The 22,598-nt window shown below is 39.9% G+C and overlaps 1 long non-coding RNA gene across 6 annotated transcripts in view; it reads right to left on the minus strand.

Annotated features, from left to right (window-relative positions):
- Positions 1-22,598, minus strand: part of LOC137221859 (uncharacterized) — a 133,810-nt gene that overhangs the window by 26,541 nt on the left and 84,671 nt on the right. For all 6 annotated transcript variants that reach the window (XR_010942183.1, XR_010942181.1, XR_010942179.1 and 3 more), the window contains one exon: positions 20,841-20,968. This is a non-coding gene — a long non-coding RNA (uncharacterized lncRNA). The remainder of the gene's footprint in view (positions 1-20,840; positions 20,969-22,598) is intronic.

Here is a 22,598-nt window from a genome sequence, read left to right on the forward strand (position 1 = left end):
GTGCAGAGATAACCAGAAGGGCCTGGAGTGTGGTCTGGGCCACCACTGTTACCGCATGCCACAGGGGCACAGTCCACCATAGGAGCCCCAATTACAGCATGCGCAGGGCAGGACATGGGTCTACCATAAGAGCCCCACTGTCAGCGTGCTCACGGAGGGATGCAGCACCAGTGGTGGTGGACTTTGTGAGTCCACACATGTCAGGAGTGGGGCTGACATCAGAGCCAATTATCAGGGCTCCCATAGTGGGGGCGGGTCCAAGAACAGGTCCAGCAACAATGGACCATGTTGCTGCACACACCAGGTGGCATAGCCATCACAGAATCACAAATGCCCTGCGACAGCCCCTGAGGAGGAGTTTGCAGTGGTTCCTTTCCCAGCAGGGACACTCCAGTCCTGCCTACTTCACACCACAGCTTGCAGTCATATCTGGGGCAAACAAGCCCTGGGAGAGCCCTATCATAGAGGCACCCCAGGTGCCAAGTGGCAGCACAACCACCTTGATTCCTGCAGCCACAATGCCCCGGCCCCCAGTGCCCGCCTGACACTAGGTCTCGGACAAACACTATGGAGAAAGGGACATAACCTTGGGCTGCTTCTGGGCAAAACCAGGGATGCCTGCACAAGGTTCTCTGTGACCACACAGGCCTCACTTGCTTCAGCACTCACCTCCTTGGGGACAGAGCACACACTTAAGGGCAATGCAGCCTTACTAAACCCGACCCTCAGGGCTTCTACTTCAACAACTGGGGAGCAGACCCCACCCCTGACAGGGCTGTGACAGCCACAGGGGAAAGAGGAGGTCCCACCCAACTTCCAGTGCAGACTCAGGTTACCACAACACCAATCACACCCCCCATCAAGGGGATAATTTCCACTCTGAGGAAAGACATGGCTGACATCCATACCAAAACTACTGGATTCACACAGTCTACATAGGGACACTCATACATTAAAAACAGCCCTTCAATGGGACTTCCCTGGCAGTCCAGTGGTTAAGACTCTGCCCTTCCACTGCAGGGGGTGTGGGTTCAATCCCTGGTTGGGGAACTAGGATCCCACATGCCACAGAGTGTGGACTAAAAAAACCAAAACAAAAACCAGCCCTTCAAGACCACAGTAGATAAGCGTTTCTCCTAAATTCACAGAAACAGAGAAATTTAAGTAAAATGAAAAAGCAGAGGAGCTACTCCAACTGAAAGAACAACAGAAATCCCCTGAAAGAACAAACAGTAAAATCTCTCTAGTCTGCTAGACACCAAGTTCAAAAAGGAGGTAATAAAAATGCTAAAGGAATTAAGAAAGGTTATCGACAGAAATGCAGATCACTGTAACAAGGAACTAGAAACTATGAAGAGGAACCAATCAAAACTAGACAACTGAATTGCCAAGATAAAAACCAAGCTAAAATCAATGAATAAGACAAAGATACTACAAAAAAAGAAAATCACAGGCCAATATCACTGATGAACATGGACGCAAAAATCATTAATACAATACTAGCAAACCGAATCCAACAACACGTTAAAAGGATCATACACCATGATCAACTGGGATATGTCCCAGGCATGCAAATATTCTTCAATATACGCAAATCAATCAGTGTGATCACCACATTAACAAACTGAAGAATTTAAAACCATATGATCAGGACTTCCCTGGTGGTCCAGTGGTTAAGAATCCGCCTCCCAATGCAGGGGACATGGGTTCGATCCCTGGTTGGGGAACTAAGATCCCACATGCTTCAGGGCAACTAAGCCTGCACACTCTAGAGCCCAAGCGCCACAACCAGAGAGCCCATGTGCTGCAACTACTGAGCCCATGCACTCTAGAGCCCACGTGCCACAACTAGACAGAAGCCCGCACACCGCAACGAAAGATCCCACATGCCACAATGAAGATCCTGTGTGCTGCAACTAAGACCTGACGCAGCCCCCAGAAATAAATAAATAAATAAATATATTTTTAAAAAACCATATGGGGGACTTCCCTGGTGGTCCAGTGGTAAAGAATCCACCTTACGATGCAGGCGACACGGGTTCGATCCCTGGGTGGGGAACTAGGATCCCACATGCCTCAGGGCAACTAAGCCTGCGCACCACAACTACTGAGCTTGTGTGCCTCAACTAGAGAGCCTGTGCGCCTCAACTAGAGAGCCTGCGTGCCACAAACTGCAGAGCCACACGCTCTGGAACCCATGCGCCACAACTAGAGAATAGAAAACTCACACGCCACAACTAGAGAGAAGCCGAAGCGCCTCAGTGAAGAGCCCGTGCGTTGCAATGAAAGATCTCGCATGCTGCAACGAAGATCCCGCGTGCCGCAACTAAGACCTGATGCAGCCAAAAGTGAATAAAATAAATAAATAAATATTTTAAAAAATATACGATCATCTCAAAAGATGCAGAAAAAGCTTTTGACAAAATTCAACACCCATTTATGATTAAAAACTCTCCAGAAAGTGGTCACAGAGGGAACCTACCTCATCATAATAAAGGCCATATATGATAAAACCCACAGCTAACATCATCCTCAACAGTGAAAAACTGAAAGCATTTCCTCTAAAATCAGGAACAAGACAAGGATATCCACTCTTGCCACTTTTATTCAACATGGTTTTGGAAGTCCTAGTCACAGCAATCAGAGTAGAAAAAGAAATAAAATGAATCCAAAATGGAAAAGAAGTAAAACTATCACTGTTTCCAGATGACATAATACTATACCTAGAAAACCCTAAAGATGCTACCAGAAAACTACTAGAGTAGCTCATCAATGAATTCAGTCAAGTTGCAGGATACAAAATTAATACCCAGAAATCTCTTGCACTCCTATATACACTAACAACAAAAGATCAGAAAGTAGTTGTGGCATGGAGCCTCAGTAGTTGTGGCTTGCGGGCTCTAGCGCACAGGCTCAGTAGTTGTGGCACACAGGCTTAGTTGCTCCACAGCATGTGGGATCTTCCCAGACCAGGGATCAAACCCGTCCCCTGCACTGGCAGGTGGATTCTTAACCACTGTGCCACCAGGGAAGTCTGAGTTAGAACTTTTAGAACCTGTTTGAACTTATATGACTGTTCGTCTAAAGCAAGTAGATACAGGTATGGGTTAACATACTTGAAAACCAGAGTAACCACAAGTCCAAAACGTACAATAGATTCACAAAAACCAAAACAAAAGGAACTCAAGCATAGTACAAAAGTAAACCATCAAACCACAAAAGGAAAAACAAAAAGGGAGAAAGGAACAAAGAATTACCAAATCAACTGGAAAACAAGGTTTAAAATGGCAGTAAACACAAACTTATCAATAATTACTTTAAATTCTCATATCAGACAAAAAAGACTTTAAAGACTATTACAAGAGACGAAGAAGGACACTACATAATGATCAAGGGATCAATCCAAGAAGAAGATATAACAATTGTTAATATTTATGCACCCAACATAGGAGCACCTCAACACATAAGGCAAATGCTAACAGCCATAAAAGGGGTAATCGACAGTAACACAATCATAGTAGGGGACTTCACACCCCACTTTCACCAATGGACAGATCATCCAAAATGAAACTAAACAAGGAAACACAAGCTTTAAATGATACATTAAAGAAGATGAACTTAATTGATATTTATAGGACATTCCATCCAAAACAACAGAATACACTTTCTTCTCAAGTGCTCATGGAACATTCTCCAGGATAGATCATATCTTGGGTCACAAAGCAAGCCTTGGTAAATTTAAGAATATTCAAATCGCCAGGCTTCCCCGGTGGCGTAGTGGTTGGGAGTCCGCCTGCCAATGCAGGGGACACGGGTTCATGCCCCGGTCCGGGAGGATCCCACATGCCGCGGAGCAGCTGGGCCCGTGAGCCATGGCTGCTGAGCCTGTGCATCTGGAGCCTGTGCTCTGCAACGGGAGAGGCCACAGCAGTGAGAGGCCCACGTACCGCAAAAAAAAAAAAAAAAAAAAAAAAAATACCTAGAGACAAATGACAATGAAAACACGATGACCCAAAACCTATGGGATGCAGCAAAAGAAGTTCGAAGATGGAAGTTTATACCACTACAATCCTACCTCAAGAAACAAGAAATATCTCAAGTAAACAAACTAACCTTACACCTAAAGCAATTAGAGAAACAAGAACAAAAAAACCCCAAAGTTAGGAGACGGAAAGAAATCATAAAGATCAGATCAGAAATAAATGAAAAAGAAATGAAGGACACAATAGCAAAGATCAATAAAACTAAAAGTTGGTTCTTTGAGAAGATAAACAAAATTGATAAACCATTAGCCAGACTTATCAAGAAAAAAAGGGAGAAGACTCAAATCAACAGAATTAGAAATGAAAAAGGAGAAGTAACAACTGACACTGCAGAAATACAAAGGATCATGAGAGATTACTACAAGCAACCATATGCCAATAAAATGGACAACCTGGAAGAAACGGACACATTCTTAGAAAAGCACAACCTTCTGAGACTGAACCAGGAAGACATAGAAAATATAAACAGACCAGTCACAAGCACTGAAATTGAGATTGTGATTAAAAATATTCCAACAAACAAATGCCCAGGACCAGATGGCTTCACAGGCGAATTCTATCAAACATTTAGAAAAGAGCCAACTCCTATCCTTCTCAAACTCTTCCAAAATATAGCAGAGGAAGGAACACTCCCAAACTCATTCTATGAGGCTACCGTCACCCTGATACCAAAACCAAAGATGTCGCAAAGAAAGGAAACTACAGGCCAATATCACTGATGAACATAGAGGCAAAAATCCTCAACAAAATACTAGAGAACAGAATCCAACAGCACATTAAAAGGATCATACACCATGATCAAGTGGGCCTTATCCCAGGAATGCAAGGATTCTTCAATATATGCAAATCAACCAATGTGATACACCATATTAACAAATTGAAGGAGAAATACCATATGATCATCTCGATAGATGCAGAAAAAGCTTTTGACAAAATTCAACACCCATTTATGATAAAAACCCTCCAGAAAGTAGGCATAGAGCGAACTTACCTCAACATAATAAAGGCCATATATGACAAACCCACAGCCAACACCGTTCTCAATGGTGAAAAACTGAAACCATTTCCACTAAGATCAGGAACAAGACAAGGTTGCCCACTCTCACCACTAATATTCAACATAGTTTTGGAAGTTTTAGCCAAGCAATCAGAGAACAAAAAGAAATAAAAGAAATCCAAGTTGGAAAAGAAGAAGTAGAGCTGTCACTGTTTGCAGATGACATGATACTATACAAAGAGAATCCTAAAGACACTACCAGAAAACTACTAGAGCTAATCAATGAATTTGGTAAAGTAGCAGGATACAAAATTAATGCACAGAAATCTCTTGAATTCCTATACACTAATGATGAAAAATCTGAAAGAGAAATTAAGGAAACACTCTCATTTACCATTGCAACAAAAAGAATAAAATACCTAGGAATAATTCTACCTAGGGAGACAAAAAACCTGTAGGCAGAAAACTATAAGACACTGATGAAAGAAATTAAAGACGATATGAACAGATGGAGAGATATACCATGTTCTTGGATTGGAAGAATCAATATTGTGAAAATGACTACACTACCGAAAGCAATCTACAGATTCAGTGCAATCCCTATCAAACTACCAATGGCATTTTTCACAGAACTAGAACAAAAAATTTCACAATTTGTATGGAAACACTAAAGACCCCGAATAGCCAAAGCAATTTTGAGAAAGAAAAACGCAGCTGGAGGAATCAGGCTCCCAGACTTCAGACTATACTACAAAGCTACAGTAATCAAGACAGTATGGTACTGACACAAAAACAGAAACATAGATCAAGGGAACAGGATAGAAAGCCCAGAGGTAAACCCACACACATATGGTCACCTTATTTTTGATAAAGGAGGCAAGAATATACAATGGAGAAAAGACAGCCCCTTCAATAAGTGGTGCTGGGAAAACTGGACAGCTGCATATAAAAGAATGAAATTAGAACACTCCCTAACACCATACACAAAAATAAACTCAAAATGGATTAAAGACCTAAATGTAAGGCCAGACACTATAAAACTCTTAGAGGAAAACATACGCAGAACACTCTATGACATAAATCACAGCAAGATCCTTTTTGACCCACCTCCTAGAGAAATGGAAATAAAAACAAAAATAAACAAATGGCACCTAATGAAACTTAAAAGCTTTTGCCCAGCAAAGGACACCATAAACAAGACCAAAAGACAACCCTCAGAATGGGAGAAAATATTTGCAAATGAAGCAACTGACAAAGGACTCATCTCCAAAATTTACAAGCAGTTCATGCAGCTCAATATCAAAAAAACAAACAATCCAATCCAAAAATGGGAAGAAGACCTAAACAGACATTTCTCCAAAGAAAACATACAGATTGCCAACAAACACATGAAAGAATGCTCAACATCACTAGTCATTAGAGAAATTCAAATCAAAACTATAATGAGGTATCACCTCACACCACTCAGAATGGCCATCACCAAAAAATCTACAAACTATATATGCTGGAGAGGATGTGGAGAAAAGGGAACCCTCTTGCACTGTTGGTGGGAATGTAAATTGATACAGCCACTATGGGGAATAGTATGGAGGTTCTTTAAAAAAATAAAAATAGAACTACCATACGACCCAGCAATCCCACTACTGGGCATATACCCTGAGAAAACCAAAATTCAAAAAGAGTCATGTACCAAAATGTTCATTGCAGCTCTATTTACAATAGCCAGGAGATGGAAACAACCTAAGTACCCATCATCGGATGAATGGATAAAGAAGATGTGGCACATATATACAATGGAATATTACTCAGCCATAAAAAGAAACGAAATTGAGCTATTTGTAATAAGGTGGATAGACCTAGAGTCTGTCATACAGAGTGAAGTACGTCAGAAAGAAAAAGACAAATACCGTATGCTAACACATATATATGGAATTTAAGAAAAAAAAATGTCATGAAGAACCTAAGGGTAAGACAGGAATAAAGACACAGACCTACTGGAGAACGGACTTGAGGATATGGGGAGGGGGAAGGGTGAGCTGTGACAGGGCGAGAGAGAGTCATGGACATATACACAGTAACAAACGTAAGGTAGATAGCTAGTGGGAAGCAGCCGCATGGCACAGGGATATCGGCTCGGTGCTTTGTGACTGCCTGGAGGGGTGGGATAGGGAGGGAGGGAGGGAGGGAGACGCAAGAGGGAAGAGATATGGGAACATATGTATATGTATAACTGATTCACTTTGTTATAAAGCAGAAACTAACACACCATTGTAAAGCAATTATACCCCAATAAAGATGTTAAAAAAAAAAGAGTCATGTACCACAATGTTCAATGCAGCACTATTTACAATAGCCAGGACATGGAAGCAACCTAAGTGTCCATCAACAATTGAATGGATAAAGAAGATGTAGCACATATATACAATGGAATATTACTCAGCCATAAAAAGAAACGAAATTGAGCTATTTGTAATGAGGTGGATAGACCTAGAGTCTGTCATACAGAGTGAAGTAAGTCAGAAAGAAAAAGACAAATACCGTATGCTAACACATATATATGGAATTTAAGGGAAAAAAATGTCATGAAGAACCTAAGGGTAAGACAGGAATAAAGACACAGACCTCCTGGAGAACGGACTTGAGGATATGGGGAGGGGGAAGGGTGAGCTGTGACAGGGCGAGAGAGAGTCATGGACATATACACAGTAACAAACGTAAGGTAGATAGCTAGTGGGAAGCAGCCGCATGGCACAGGGATATCGGCTCGGTGCTTTGTGACTGCCTGGAGGGGTGGGATAGGGAGGGAGGGAGGGAGGGAGACGCAAGAGGGAAGAGATATGGGAACATATGTATATGTATAACTGATTCACTTTGTTATAAAGCAGAAACTAACACACCATTGTAAAGCAATTATACCCCAATAAAGATGTTAAAAAAAAAAAGAGTCATGTACCACAATGTTCAATGCAGCACTATTTACAATAGCCAGGACATGGAAGCAACCTAAGTGTCCATCAACAATTGAATGGATAAAGAAGATGTAGCATATATATACAATGGAATATTACTCAGCCATAAAAAGAAAGGAAATTGAGTTATTTGTAGTGAGGCGGATGGGCCTAGAGTCTGTCTTACAGAGTGAAGTAAGTCAGAAAGAGAAAAAGAAATACCATATGCTAACACATATATATGGAATCTAAAAAAAAAAAAAAAGGTTATGAAGAACCTAGGGGCATGACAGGAATAAAGATGCAGACGTAGAGATTGGACTTGAGGACACAGGGAGGGGGAAAGGTAAGCTGGGACGAAGTGAGAGAGTGGCATGCATATATATATACTACCAAATGTAAAATAGATAGCTAGTGGGAAGCAGCCACATAGCACAGGGAGATCAGCTCAGTGCTTTGTGACCACCTAGAGGGGTGGGATAGGGAGGGTGGGAGGGAGACGCAAGAGAGAGGAGATATGGGGATATATGTATATGTATAGCTGATTCACTTTGTTATAAAGCAGAAACTAACACACCATTGTAAAGCAAGTATACTCCAATAAAGATGTTAAAAAATAAATAAATGAAACAATTACTTTAAATGTCAATGGACTAACTGCTCCAGTCAAAAAACATAAGAGTGGCAGATTGGATAAAGAAACAATACCCTACAATGTGCTGCCCACAAGAGACTCACTTTAGGGCAGAAGACATACACAGATTGAAAGTGAGAAGATACAAAAGATACTTCACAAACGGAAATGAGAAGAAAGCAGGGATAGTAATACCCATATCAGACAAAATAAACTTGAAAACCAAGTCCATAAAGAAAGACAAAGAAGGACATTATATAATGATAAAGGGATCAATACAGGAGGAGGACATTACACTCGTTAAAATATATGCACCTAATATAGGAGCACCTAAATATACAAAACAAATACTAAGAGAGATAAAGGGAGAAGCTGACAGGAATACAATAATAGTAGGAGACTTCAACAAGATCAATGGACACATCTTCCAGGCAGAAAATCAATAAGGCAACAGAGATACTAAATGACGCAACACCAGCTGGATTTAATTGATATCTATAGGACACTACATCCAAAAAAAAAAAAAAAAACCAGAATGCACATTCTTCTGAAGCGTGCAAGGAACAGTCTCTAGGATAGACCACATACTAACACACAAAACAAACCACAACAATTTAATAAGATAGAAATTATTTCAAGCATCTTTTCTGACCACAGTATGAAACTAGAAATCAACCACAGAAAGGAAAATGGAAAAAAACTGTCACATGGAGACTAACAATATGCTACTAAAAAAACCAATGAGTCAATGATGAAATCAAAGAGGAAACCAGAAAATACCTCACGAGAAATGATAATGCAAAAAAACAACCATACACAATCTATGGGATGTAGCAAAAGCAGTTCTAAGAGCGAAGTTCATAGCAATACAGGTCTTCCCTAAGAAACAAGAAAAACCTCAAATAAACAACCTAACCTACCACCTAAAAGAATTAGAAAAAGAAGAACAAACAAAATCTAAAGTCAGCAGAAGGAAATAAAAAATATCAGAAAGGAAATAAATAAAATAGAGATCAAAAAAAAACCACAGAAAAGATCAATAAGCCAAGAGCTGGTTTTTTGAAAGGATAAACAAAATTGACAAATCTCTAGCCAGGCTCACCAAGAAGATAAAGAGGACCCAAATAAGCAAAATAAGAAATGAAAGAGGACAAATAACAACCCATACCGCAGGAAAAAAATTTAAGAAAATGTTATGAACAGTTATATACCAACAAATTGGACAACCTAGAAGAAATGGACAAGTTTCCAGAAACATACAGCCTTCCAAAACTGAGTGAAGAAGAAACAGATAATTTGAAGAGACTGATCACTAAAAGTGGAATAGAACCTATAATTTCAAAATTCCCTACAAACAAAAGTCCAGGGCCAGATGGCTTCACTGGGGGATTCAATCATCTACAAACATCAAAGAAGTTATACCTAGCCTTCTCAAAATATTTCAGAAGACTGAAGAGGAGGGAACACTCCCCAAGTAATTCTATGAAGCCACCATCACCCTGATACCAAAACCAAGGACACTATAGAAAAATTACAGACCAATATTTTTGATGAATATAGATGCAGAAATCCTCAACAAAGCATTAGCAAACCTAACCCAACAATATATGAAAAGGATCATACACCATGATCAAGCTGAATTCATTCAGGGTCACAAGGATGGTTCAACATATGCAAATAAATCAATGTGATACACCACATTAACAAAAGAAAAGACAAAAACCACATGATCATCTCAAAAATTCAGAAAAAAATTCAGCATCCATTCATGATAAAAAAATAAATAAACAAACTCACCAGAGTGGGTACAGAGGGAACTTATCTCAACATAATAAAAGCTATTTATGACAAACCCACAGCCAACATAATACTCAATGGTGAAAAGCTGAAAGCCTTCCTGCTAAATTCTGGATCAAGACAGGATGCCCACTCTCACCACTTCTATTCAACATAGTATTGGAATTCCTAGCGACAGCAATCAGACAAGAAAAAGAAATAAAAGGTATACAAATTGGAAGGGAAAATGTAGAACTGTCATTACATGCAAATGATATGATACTCTATATAGAAAACCCTCCACACAAAAAGTATTAGAATAAATGAGTTCAGCCAAGTAGCAGGATACAAGATTAACATACAGAAATCTGTTGCATTTCTTTTCACTAACAATAAAATAGAAAAAGAGAGTAAGAAAACAATCCTGTTTAAAATTGCTTCAAAAAAAAAAATACCTAGGAAAAAACCTAGCCAAAGAGATGGAAGACCTAGACCCTAAGAACTATAAAACTTTGTTAGGAGATCGGATCAAGATCTAAGGAGTAGGACATGGAGCTCCCATCCTCCCATAAATACATCAAAAATAAATGTGGAACAGTTCTCACAGAACATCTACTGAATGCTGTCAGAAGACCTCAGACTCTCAAAAGGGCAAAAAAATCTCCAGGTAACTGGATAGGACAAAAAAAAAGAGAAAGAGAGAAAGGAATATGGATGGGACCTGTGCCACTGGGAGGGAGCTGTGAAAGAGTAAAGGTCCTGACACGCTGGGAAATCCCCTCGCTGGTGGGGAGATCAGCAGGGAGAGGGTGGAGCTTCGGAGCCTTGGAGGAGAGTGCAGCAACTAGTATACAGAAGGCAAAGCAGAGAGAGACATGCACAGACAGTCAGTGCCACTGCCCTGCACTCCCCAGCTTGAGATGCTGGTCTGCTGGTGCGGGAGGGGTTTGGGTGCTGAGGCTTGGGCTTCGGACATCAGACCTGGGGAGAAGACTGGAATTGGCTGCAAGGAGGAGCCCCCTGAAAGGGCTAGGATGTTGTACACCATAACAGAGGGTGTACAGGAAATAGCCTGGGCCTGCTAGAAAGACAAGGTACCATTGTTGGGGGGCAGGCAAGGAGAGGGACAGGACCACCATAGGAGCTTTCTTCTCTGCACACACGCTCTCAGGCAACAGGACACCGCCTACACGAGCTCTGGGGGCAGGCGGGAGGCACCACTGCCATCTCAGGCTCCAAAGGTGGGCGTGGGCCACTGCTGCCGCCGAGAGTCCTATGAGCATGCGCCGATCACTGCACCCAACTTCCTGGGAGCACATATAGACCACGCACCTACACACCCCCTATCAAGGGGATAACGGCCAGCACACACTGAGGAAATAGATGGCAAGCATCCAAATGAAAGCAGCCCGCATGCCAAAAAATTATTAAACCCACACAAGCTACACAGGGACGCTCCCACATATAAATAGTCCTCTAAGACTATAATAGATAACTGTTTCTCCTAAACTCACAGAGTAAGAGAAATATAAGTAAAATGAAGAAGCAGAGAAACCACTCCCAGTTAAAAGACCAAGAGATTTCCCCTGAAGGAAGAAACAATGAAACAGACCTCTTCAAGCTAATAGACACCGAATTCAAAAAGGAGGTAATGGCACTTCCCTGGTGGCACAATGGTTAAGAATCCGCCTGCCAATGCAGGGGACATGGGTTCGAGCCCTGGTCTGGGAAGGTCCCACATGCCGTGGAGCAACTAAGCCCATGAGCCACAACTACTGAGCCCACATGCCTAGAACCCATGCTCTGCAACAAGAGAAGCCACTGCAATGAGAAATCCACACACCACAACGAAGAGTAGCCCCTGCTCACCACAACTAGAGAAAGCCCAGGTGCAGCAACAAAGAGCCAGTGCAGCCAAAACTAAATTAATTAATTAATTTTTAAAAAATTTGTTTTAAAAAAAAGGAGGTAATGAAAATACTGCAGGAATTAAGAAAGGCAATTGACAGAAATGTAGATTACTGTAAAAAGGAACTAGAAACTATGAGGAGCAGCCAAGAAAAATTAGAAAATTCATTTGCCAAGACGAAAGCTGAAAAGGTAATGTACAGCAGAACGAATAATGGAGAAGAAAGAAAAAGTGATCTGGAAGAGAGAATTATAGAAATTACCCAATCAGAACAGCAGACAGAAAGCCAAATGAAACAAAAAAGAAAGCAATATAAGAGACCTATGGGCCTAGCGTAGTAGTGTAGACCACACTACCGTAGCGTAGACATATGGGTCTACACTACCAAAGTGTGCCAATCCACACATAATAGGGATTCCAGAAGGAGATGAAAGAGAAAAGGGGATTGAAAATGTATGTGAAGAAATTATGGCTGAAAACTTCCCAAACCTAAAGGAAATAGATATCCAGATACAAGAAGCACAGAGGGTCCCAAATAAGATGAACAAGCAGACCTACACCAAGAAATATTATAATAAAAATGGCAAAAGTTAAAGAGGGATTCTAAAAGCAGCAAGAAAAAAACAAAGAGTTAATTAAAAGGGAACCCCCATAAGGCTGATTTCTCTATAGAAACGATGCAGGCCAGAAGGGAGTGGCAAAATATTATTCAAAGTCTTGAAAGGGAAAAATCTGCAACCTACAATATTCTACCCAGCAAGATTATCATTTAAAATAGGAGGAGGGACTTCCCTGGTGGCACAGTGGTTAAGAATCCGCTTGCCAATGCAGGGGACATGCGTTTGAGCCCTGGTCCGGGAAGATCCCACATGCTGAGGAGCAACTAAGCCCATGTGCCACAACTAATGAGCCTGCACTCTAGAGACTGTGAGTCAAAACTATTGAGGCCGCATGCCACGGCTATTGAAGCCCGCGCGCCTAGAGCCCATGCTCTGCAGCAAGAGAAGCCACCACGGTGAGAAGCCTGCATACTGCAACGAAGAGTAGCCCCCACTCGCCGCAACTAGAGAAAGCCCACGCACAGCAACAAAGACCCAATGTAGCCAAAATAATTAATTAATTAATTTTAAAAAAATAATAGAAGGAGAGGGACTTCCCTAGGGGTCCAGTGGTTAAGACTTCGCCTTCCAATGCAGGGGGTGCAGGTTCGATGCCTGGTCAGGGAGCCAAGATCCCACATGCCTCGTGGCCAAAAAACCAAAACAAAAAACAGCAATACTCTAACAAATTCAATAAAGACTTTAAAAATGGTCCACATCAAAAAAATCTTTAAAAAATAAAAACTAAATAGGAGGAGAGATAATTTCTCAGACAAGCAAAAACTAAAAGAATACAGCAATACTAAACCTATCCTAAAAGAAATACTGAAAGGTCTTCTCTAAATAGAAAAGAAGCAAGAAGACATAGGAAAGAGAAAATTACAATTGGAAAGTAAATCACTTAAATAAGCCAGTATACAGATCAAAAAGAAAAAAAAAAACCTATTTGGAAAGTGATGATAAACACAGGAAGAGCAAAAGGATAAACATGAAGATGTAAAAGAGGACATCTTTTTTTTAGAATGTGTTTGAGCCTATATGACTATCAGTCTAAAGCAAGCAGATATAGGAAAGGGTTAACATAGTTGAAAAGCAGAGTAGCCACAAATCAAACACATACAGTAGATCCACAAAAACCAAAAAGAAGAGAACACAAGCATAAGATAAAAGAAATCATCAAACCACAAAAAGAAAACGGAACAAGAAGAAACATAGAATCAACTGGAAAACAAGGTTTAAAATGGCAATAAATACATATTTATCAATAATTACCTTCAATGTCAATGGACTAAATGCTCTAATCAAAAGACATAGAGTGGCAGACTGGATTAAAAAACAAGAGCCTACAATATGCTGCCTACAAGAGACTCACTTTACAGCAAAGGATACACATAGATTGAAAGTGAGGGAATGGAAAAATATATTTCAGGCAAGCGGAAATGACAAGAAAGCAGGAGTCGCAATACTCATACCAGACAAAATAAACTTTAAAACAAAGGCCATAAAGGAAGACAAAGAAGGACACAATATAATGATAAAACGCTCAATAAAAGAAGAGGATTTTACACTCATCAACATATATGTACCCAATATAGGAGCACCCAAATACATAAAACAAATACTAACAGACATAAAGGGAGAAATTGATGGGAATACAGTAATAGTAGGAGACTTTATCACCTCACTCACATCAATGGACAGATCTTCCAGACAGAAAATCAATAAGGCAACAGAGGTCCTAAATGATACAATAGAACAGTTAGACTTAATTTATATTTCCAGGATATTACATCCAAAAAAACCCAGAATACACATTCTTTTCAAGTGCACATGGAAGATTCTCTAGGAATGACCACATACTAGGGCACAAAACAAACCTCAACAAATTCAAGAGTACAGAAATTATTTCAAGCATATTCTCTGACCACAATGGCATGAAACTAGAAATCAACCACAGGAAAAGAAATGAGAAAAAAAAATCGATTACATGGAGACTAAACAACATGCTACTAAAAAACCAATGGGTCGAGACAAGGAAATCACAAAGGAAAATAAAAAATACCTTGAGACAAATTACAATGAAAACACAGCCATACAAAATCTATGGGATTCAGCAAGAGCAGATCTTAGAGGGAAGTTCATAGTGATACAGGCCTTCCTCAAAAAACAAGAAAAGTCTCAAGTAAACAACCTAACCTACCTCCTAAAAGAATTAGAAAAAGAAGGACAAACAAAACCTAAAGTCAGCAGAAGGAAGGACATAATAAAGCTCAGAGAGGAAATAAATAAAATAGAGATTTAAAAGATAGAAAAATAGTCAATAAAACCAAGAGCTGGTTCTTTGAAAGGGTAAACAAAATTGACAAACCTGTAGTTAGGCTCACCAAGAAGAAAAGAGAACCCAAATCAACAAAATAAGAAAGGAGAAATCTCAATACCACATAAGTGCAAAAAATCATAAAATAATACTATAATATGAACAATTATATGCCAACAAATTTGACAACATAGAAGAAATGGACAACATTCTAGAAACATACAGTCCACCAAAACTGAATCAAGAAATAGATAATTTGAACAAACTAATCACTAGAAGTGAAATAGAATCTGTAATAAAATTTTAAAAAACCAAAAAATTCCCTACAAATGAAAGTCTAGAAACAGATGGCTTCACAGGAAAATTCTACCAAACATACAAAGAACTTATACCAATCCTTCTCAAATCCTTCCGAAAGACTGAAGAGGAGGGAACACTCCCAAAGACATCCTATGAAGCCACCATTACCCTGATATCAAAACCAGACAAAGATATCACCAAAAAAGAAAATTACAAAATTCATCTTTGATGAATATAGATGCAAAAATTCTCAACAAAATATTAGCAAACTGACTCCAACAACACATAAAAAAGATCATACACCACAACCAAGTGGGGTTTCATCCCAAGTTCACAAGGATGGTTCAACCACTGTGATACACCACGTTAATAGAAGAAAAAACAAAAACTACATGATCATCTCAATAGATCCAGAGAAAGCATTTGATAAAATTCAGCATCCATTCATGATAAAAACTCTTAGCAAAGTGGATACAGAGGGAACATATCTCAACATAATAAAAGCCATTTATGACAAACCCACAGCCAACATAATATACTCAATGGTGAAAAACTAAATTCTGGATCAAGATAAGGATGCCGACTCGCACCACTTCTATTCAACCCAGTATTGGAAGTCCTAGCAACAGCAATCAGACAAGAAAAAGAAATAAAATATATCCAAATTGGAAGGTAAAATTGTCACTATATGCAGATGATATGATACTATATATAGAAAACCCTAAAGACTCCACACAAAAACTACTAGAACTGATAAATGAATTCAGCAAAATATCAGGATACAAGATTAACACTCAGAAATGGACTGCATTTCTTTACACTAACAATGAAATATCAGTAAGGTAATGTAAAAAAAAAAAAAAAACCCGTATCTTGTAAAATCACACCAAAGAAAGTACCTAGGAATAAACCTGACCAAGGAGTTGAAAGACTTATACACTGAGAGCTATAAAACATTAATAAAGGAAATTAAAGATGACTCAAAGAAATGGAAAGACATGCCATGCTCTTGGATTAGAAGAATTAGTATTGTTAAAATGGCAATACTATCCAAAGCAATCTACAGATTTAATGTGATCTGTATCAAATTACTCATGACATTTTTCACAGAACTATAACAACCCTAAAATTTATATGGAACCATATAAGACCCATAATTGTGAAAGCAATCCTGAGGGAAGAAAAAAAGCAGGAGGCATAACCTTCCCAGACTTTAGACAATACTACAAATTTCCTATAATCGGAACAGTGTGGTATTGGTACAAAAACAGACATACGGATCAATGGAACAGACTAGAGAGCCCAGAAATAAACCCACACACCTATAGTCAATTAATCTTCAACGAAGGGGGCAAGAATATAAAATGGGAAAAAGTCTCTTCAGCAAGTGGTGCTAGGAAAGTTGGACAGCTGCATGTAAATCAATGAAGTTAGAACACAGCCTCACATCATGCACAAAAATAAACTCAAAATGGCTTAAAGACTTAAAACATAAGACATGACACCATAAAATTCCTAGAAGAGAGCACAGGCAAAACATTCTCTGACATAAATCATACCAATGTTTTCTTAGGTCTGTCTCCCAAGGTAATAGAAACAGAAACAAAAATAAACAAATGGGACCTAATCAAACTTACAAGCTTTTGCACAGCAAAGGAAACCCGAAACAAAACAAAAAGACAAGCTATGGAATGGTAGAAAATATTTGCAAATGATGTGGCTGACAAGGGCTTAATCTCCAAAATATACAAACAGCTCATACAACTCAACAAAAACAAAATAACCCAATCAAAAAATGGGCAGAAAGCGCTTCCCTGGTGGAGCAGTGGTTAAGAATCCGCCTGCCAATGCAGGGGACACGGGTTCGAGCCCTGGTCTGGGAAGATCCCACACGCAGTGGAGCAACTAAGCCCATGTGCTGAAACTACTGAGACTGCCTGCGCTCTAGAGCCAGCAAGCCACAACTACTGAGCCCGCACGCCACAACTACTGAAGCCTGCGTGCCTAGAGCCTGTGCTCAGCAACAAGAGAAGCCACCGCAGTGAGAAGCCTGCACACCACAACGAAGAGTAGCCCCCGCTCGCTGCAACTAGAGAAAGCCCACGCGCAGCAATGAAGAGTCAACCCAGCCAAAAATTAATTTTTTTTTAAGTGAGCAGAAGACCTAAATAGACGTTTTTTCCAAAGAAGACATACATATGGCCAATAGGCACATGAAAAGATGCTCAACATCACTATTAGAGAAATGCAAATCAAAACTACAATGAGGTACCACCTCACACCGATCAGAATGGCCATCATTAAAAAGTCTACAAATAACAAATGCTAAGAGGATGTGGAGAAAAGGGAAACCTCCTACACTGTTGGTGGGAATGTAAATTGGTACAGCCACTATGGAAAACAGTATGGAGGTTCCTCAGACAACTAAAAATAGAATTACCATATGATCCAGCAATCCCACTCCTGGGAATATACCCAGACAAAAATATAATTCAAAAAGATACATGCACCCCTATGTTCACAGCAGCACTGTTCACAACAGCCAAAACATGGAAACAACCTAAATGTCCACTGACAGATGAATGGATAAAGATGTGGTACATATATACAATGGAATACTACTCAGCCATAAAAAAGAATGAATAATACTATTTACAGCAACATGGATGCAACCAGAGATTATCATACTAAGTGAAATAAGTCAAAAAGAGAAAGACAAATACCACATGATATCACTTACATATGGAATCTAAAATATGGCACAAATGAATGTATGTACAAAACAGAAACAGACTCACAGACATAGAGAACAGACTTGTGGTTGCCAAGGGGGAGGAAGGTAGGGGAGGGATGGACTGGGAGTTTGGGGTTAGTAGATGCAAACTATTACATACAGAATGGATTAACAACAAGGTCCTACTGTATAGCACAGGGAACTATATCCAGTATCCTGAGATAAACCATATAACTGAGTCACTTTGCTGTGTAGCAGAAATTAACACAACACTGTAAACCAACTATACTTCAATTAAAAAAAAGCAGATCAGAATTGCTTGGGGATGGGAGTGGGGAATAGAGAGGATTATTTTACAAAGGGGGAGGAGGAACTTTGGGGGTTGATGATTTCATGGGTGTATTCATATATCAAAATTCATCAAATAGTACATTTTAAATATGTGCTGCTTATTATATGTTAATTATACTTCAATAAAGTTGTAAAATATATTTTAAAAAATAAAACACTGTTAAAGGAAACTGAAGATGATTCAAAGAGATGGAAAGATATCCCATGCTCTTGGATAGGAAGAATTAATATTGTTAAAATGGCAATACTACCTAAAGCAAACTACAGGTTTAATGCGATCCCTATCAAATTACCCATAACATTTTTCACAGAACCATAACAAATAATCCCAAAATTTATATGGAACCATAAAAGACCCAGAATTGCCAAAGCAATCCTGAGGAAAAAAAAAAAAAAACAAGTAGGAGGCATAACCCTCCCAGACTTCAGACAATACTACAAAGCTCCCGTAATCAAAACAGTGTGGTATTGGTACAAAAACATACAGATCAACGGAACAGACTAGAGAGCCCAGAAATAAACCTACACACCTATAGTCAACTCATCTTTGACAAAGAAGGCAAGAATATAAAATGGGAAAAAGTCTCTTCATCAAGTGGTGTTGGGAAAGCTGGACAGCCTCATGTAAATCAAGAAATTAGAACACGTCCTCAAGCCATATACAAAAATAAACTCAAAATGGTTTAAAGACTTAAATATAAGACATGATATCATAAGATTCCTAGAAGAGAACACAGGCAATACAGTCTCTGACATAAATCGTAGAATATTTTCTTAGATCAATCACCCAAAGGAAAAGAAATAAAAGTAAAAATAAACAAATGGGACCTAATCAAGCTTAAAAGCTTTTCCACAAAACAAAAAGACAACCTTATGGAATGGGAGAAAATGTTTGCAAATGATGCAACCAACAAGGGGTTAATTTCCAAAATATACAAACAGCTCATACAATTCAATATAAAAAAAACAAACAACTCAATCAAAAGACAGGCAGAAGACCTAAATAGACATTTCTCCAAAGAAGACATAAAGACAGCCAACAGGCACATGAAAGGATGCTCAACATTGCTAATTATTAGAAAAATGCAAATAAAAACCACAATGAGGTATCACCTTACACAAGTCAGGATGGCTATCATCAAAAAGTCTGCAAATAGGACTTCCCTGGCAGTTCAGTGGTTGGGACTCTGAATTTCCACTGCAGGGGACGCAGGTTCAGTCCCTGGTCGGGGAGCTAGGATCCTGCATGCCACATGGTGTGGCCAAAATAAATGAATAAATTAAAAAAAAATTTTTAATGTCTGTAAATAATAAATGTTGGACAGGATGTGGAAAAAAGGGAACCCTCCTTCACTGTTGGTGGGAATGTAAATTGGTGCAGTCACTATGGAGAACAAACAGTATGAAGGTTCCTTAAAAAACTAAAAGTAGAAAAAAAATTAAAAATAGAGCTACCATATGATCCAGCAATCCCACTTCTGGGCATACATGCAAAAAACACAAAACCCTAACTCCTAATTCGAAAAGATACATGCACCCCAATGTTCACTGCAGCATTATGAACAATCGTCAAGACATGGAAACAACTTAAATGTCCATCAACAGATGAATGGATAAAGAAGATGTGGTATATATATACAATGGAATATTACTCAGTTATAAAAAAGAATGAAATATTGCCCATTTGCAGCAACATGGATGGACCTAGAGAATATCACAATAAGTGAAGTCAGACAGAGAAAGCAAATATTATATGATATCACTTATATATGGAATATAGAAAATAATACAAATGAATCTGTTTACAAATCAGAAACAGAGTCACAGACATAAAAAACAAGCTTATGGTTACCAAAACGGAAAGGGAGTCGGGGGGAAGGATAAATTAGGAGTTTGGGATTAACAGACACACACTATTCTATACAAAATAGATAAGCAACAAAGATTTACTGTATGACACAGGGAACAATATTCAATATCTTGTAATAACCTATAATGAAAAATAATCTGAATAAAAAATAATACATATATATGTAACTGAATCACTTTGCTGTATACACAAAACTAACACAAAATTGTAAACCAACTATACTTCAATTTTAAAATAATAGTAATAATAACCGTTCCTCATTATTAAGTACCGACAATGTGCCAAGTTCTGTGCTGAGAATTTTCCACCCATCATCTCGTTTAAGCCTCTGTAACAACCCAAGAGGTAGCCATTCTTCTTACCTGCGTCTCAGAGGAGGAAGCAGCTTTGAAGAGGGCATATAATTCCTGTGGTGGAGCCAGGAGCCAATTCCCTCCTCACTGACTGAAGAAACCAGTTTAACCACTCTGATCGGTCAGGATGCTTTCAGCTGCAAGTAAAGAGTGCCTCTTAAAAGTGGCTTAGGGGCTTCCCTGGTGGCGCAGTGGTTGAGTGTCCGCCTGCCGATGGAGGGGACACGGGTTTGTGCCCCGGTCCGGGAAGATCCCACATGCCGCAGAGCGGCTGGGCCCGTGGGCCATGGCCGCTGAGCCTGCGCGTCCGGAGCCTGTGCTCCGCAACGGGAGAGGTCACAACAGTGAGAGGCCCGCGTACCGCAAAAAAAAAAAAAAAGTGTCTTAGGGCTTCCCTGGTGGCACAGTGGTTGAGAGTCCGCCTGCCGATGCAGGGGACATGGGTTTGTGCCCCGGTCCGGGAAGATCCCACATGCCACGGAGCGGCTGGGCCCGTGGGCCGTGGCCGCTGAGTCTGCGCGTCCGGAGCCTGTGCTCCGCAATGGGAGTGGCCACGCCAGTGAGAGGCCCGTGTAACGCAAAAAAAAAAAAAAAAAAAAGTGGCTTAAACAAGGAGAACACATATCATCTTCCACAACCAGAGAGAGGTCCAAGGTGCAGGGCTAGTCGATTCAGCAGCTCAGTGATGCTGTCGGGAGCCCAGATTCTTGGCACCTCTTTATTCCATCCTTGCCCAGGTTCTTTCCATTGCTCCCCTCCACCATTCTCAGGTGTGACTCCTCAGGTTTACAAGAGCCTGCTGTGGCTCTAGGCATCATGTCCTCACACAATCACATCGAAAAACAGGAAAGAAATTTCCCTTTGAGTGTCTCTTTTAAGCAGAAAAACCTTCCCAGAAGTCCTCAGTAGGCTTCTCTGCAGCTTCTGCTGGCAGAACTGCGGAAGAGGCTCATGCCCTTCCTACAAAAACAGATGGGAAATTGAGTAATTGGCATTTTCAGCCTCAATAGTTGGAGGCAGGTGCCCCATTGGCAAAGAAGAGAAATGGGGCAGACAGGGAATGGCCACTGGGTAAATGAATCAGAGTCTTGGCCACAGCCACTGTCTCTCCCCTCAGAGAATCACAAGCACATTGCCAAAAGTCCTATGAAGTTCTTTGTTTAATTTAATGTTGCAAATTTTGACATAACTGTTTAAGAAACGTTACACTTACTTTATTTCATCCATTCTAAGATATATACTTTTTTCACATTTTGACATCTCTGATGATGAGATGTGGCTTAAAGGGAGCTCCTTTTCTGACCTTTCATTCTATGATTCTTCTAGTATCATCCCCACCACAGCCCCTTGAAACAGGTGGCTCAAATTTGCAAAAGTAGACTCAAGAATGTTCCGCTGCTCCCTGGCTACACACAGGCCCAGCAAATATTTACTTATTGAGCATCTGCTGTGAAGCAGGAGCACTGGGGATACAACTGTGTGTGCAAGGCAGGTGTGAGCTCTCATGTAGCTCTGGTCTAAAAGAGGAAACAGATTGTAAATAAGTAAACAGAAAAAGAGATGGCTCACAAAGTTAACTGCCACAGAGACACAAATAGGACACCAAAAAAGAGGAGCAGAAAGAAACTCACTTCATGCCCTTACTGAAGGATGACAACAAAGTACCAAGGGAAAAGTGGGGATGGGAGCATTCTGGGCACAGAGAACAGCGTATGCAAAGGCACTGAGATGAGTAAAAGCTTGATGTACCTGAGGAACTAAAATGCA

The sequence above is a fragment of the Pseudorca crassidens genome, chromosome 3, assembly GCF_039906515.1.
Source record: "Pseudorca crassidens isolate mPseCra1 chromosome 3, mPseCra1.hap1, whole genome shotgun sequence".
Taxonomy (NCBI): domain Eukaryota; kingdom Metazoa; phylum Chordata; class Mammalia; order Artiodactyla; family Delphinidae; genus Pseudorca; species Pseudorca crassidens.